General features: G+C 43.7%; 1 long non-coding RNA gene across 1 annotated transcript; it reads left to right on the top strand.

Moving 5' to 3' along the window:
• The first annotated feature begins 652 nt into the window (after positions 1-652).
• Positions 653-1,874, top strand: LOC133213199 (uncharacterized). The gene is made up of 2 exons (XR_009725719.1): positions 653-738; positions 1,105-1,874. It is a non-coding gene; the product is annotated as an uncharacterized LOC133213199 (long non-coding RNA).
• The last annotated feature ends 535 nt before the right edge of the window (positions 1,875-2,409 follow it).

The raw sequence follows: 2,409 nt of genomic DNA, 5'->3' as shown, positions 1-2,409 counted from the left end.
ATTCACATGGATAATAGATTTCTGTCTGCTTTTACTGCAGCCAAATGTTTCCACTGAGACTCTTATTACTTCTTATGGCTGGAAATGCACCTGCACCAGATGTGAGGTTCAGCATAAAACCCCTGCCAGCCCAAATCCCCAGGTCTCTGAACAGACTACTGCTGCCTCATCACTGCAAAGCCCCCATTCATCTTTAGATAGGGTGAAGAAATAATAGTCTCCTGAACATTCCTCTTCTTTGCGAAAAAAGAAAAAACCTCGCATTTGCCTGCCTTCTCCTTAAATTACTTCCTCTCTCCACAGCACATGCTCCCAAAGCAAGTATCCAGCCTGAAAAGCTACTTGCCCACCACACACAGCCCACACAGTCTCCTGAAATAAACCCATGAGCTTCCCAAAGGAGGAATAACCTGAGGTTTTGGTTTTCCAGTAGTAAACTGACTGTTCGTAGCTATTTCTCCCCAGAATGAAATCCTCCACCCATCACCCAGGGGTGAGCCCCAGCACTTGCTCCTGTGCTTTGCCTCCAGCAAAGCTTTGCTGCAAAGCATTGTGCTCCACTTTCTGCTCAGTGCAGTCTCTCTTACCATGCCAAATAGCCTCCTTTAAAAGCAAAATGGCTTGGTGATGCTTCTTAAGCCTTCCTTTTTGCCAGCTCTTGGAGGGTTGCTCCAGGCAGGGCTTCAGAGAGCCAGTGCTGACCAGCATGCAAGAACTGAGTGGTCCACATGGTAAACAGTAAGCACCTAGGAGATGGTTTTGCACAAATGCCTGGGTTTACCAGTTGCCTCAGCACCTTTGCTGTCATATACAGCCATTTTTCCTGCTCTCTCCTGCTGCCTGAAAGGTGCTGGAGGAAGGCAAGCTGTTGCCTCACCAGTATGCATGAGCCACTGCTTGTCCTGCAGTTCTGGGGAGCTGCAGCTTGACTTTTTAAAGATACTTTAATATTCTCCGATGGCCAGATTATATTCTCCAAGTCCGGATCACGCAGCATCAACTCACGCCCTTTGCATACACCACTTGGCCTGCAGCCGCAAAGAAAAGGCTCTTTAAGAAAGAGAGTCTGAAGTACTCCCTAAACTCATCCTTTGCCTTTCACAGGGGCACACAACAGGCTCATGAGGATTTTGGTGTTTAAGGTGAATGCAGCTGTGTGAACAAGGTGATTCTTCCTGCTTTCCCTTGCTCCAAGCTTCTGTGCAGAACATGTTATGGGGGTGCCAGGAGTATCCCTCCCTTGTGGGCAGCTCTGGCTCCATGCAGAGAAATAATCAGTCCCTCTTTTTTTAAGACATCTGGCATGCACTGAGCAGGAAAAATATGGCAAGCTGGAATTTCTTTCATAGGGAGAAGCAGACCACGCTATTTGGGCCAAATCTAAAGTTTCTCCCTTACAATTTTTGCATATGAATGGGAATTCAGGCTTGGTCCCCAGCGGGCCCATCATTATATGTATTAACAGGCAGCTGGGCTTTAGAAAAAAGGGGAAAGCAGAAAGAAAATAGATGTTTATTCTGTGCTTAGGCAAATTCGCAGGAGACGAATCATCTCCCATTCTCGCCAGACAAACACTTTGCTCTCTATAGGCTCTGAATGCATTCACTCATCAAGGCATATTGGGTAACTGCTTATTAGCACAAGTTCAGCTCCCTTTGTGCATCCCTCAGCTACACGCTCAAATTTAAGCCCTCACTATGGCAGGCCTGGTGAGATTATTTTCCTTTCCCTTTCTTGAAGGAAGCACAGGATTACACTGCTAGAGCTTTAACTTTGATTTGATAACGAGTCTTTGTATATATATGTGTATATATCAGAATATCTGTATATAAAATATTTATATCTGTATATACAGATATATATGTGTATTTTAATATATTTTTTATAATTTGTATATTTTTTCATATACATATATTTTAAATATTCTCATATATTTTTACAACCTCCCTCAACACGGTCAGTTGTTAAACCTGAGGAGGTTGCAGTGCCCTATGGTAAACATTCCCAGGGAATATAAAAGGGCTTTGCCATGGGTCAGCCTCAAATGAAGCTAAAATCAAATCACAGGGCTAGGGGAACCAAAGAAATGCCATTTTCCATTTGACTCCTGATTTATTAGCTCCTACAAACCCACTGCTTTCCCAGTGGGATGTTTCTGCAGTTACACTGCAGAAACAAGGCAACCATCCTTTTCATCTTTCCTTTAGAAAACAAGACACCTCTTCTCCTTGAATAGGCAAATAATATCATCAAAAAATAATGTACATTGAGAAAACCATCCCCTGCCATCACTGGGGACCAGATGCCTGTACACCACCATTGCTTATGGAGGCATTTCAGCTCACTGCTTAGCTTCCTGGCATTTTTCTCCAAGAAAACAGACCTTTTGCTTTTTTTGTTTGTTTTTCT

The sequence above is a fragment of the Neopsephotus bourkii genome, unplaced genomic scaffold (genome assembly GCF_033783945.1).
Source record: "Neopsephotus bourkii isolate Nb327-2 ecotype Australia unplaced genomic scaffold, CSIRO-AGI_Nbou_v1 NB_787, whole genome shotgun sequence".
Taxonomy (NCBI): Eukaryota; Metazoa; Chordata; class Aves; order Psittaciformes; family Psittacidae; genus Neopsephotus; species Neopsephotus bourkii.
The sequence above is the reverse complement of the archived record's forward strand: the minus strand, read 5'-3'. Positions and strand labels throughout refer to the sequence as shown.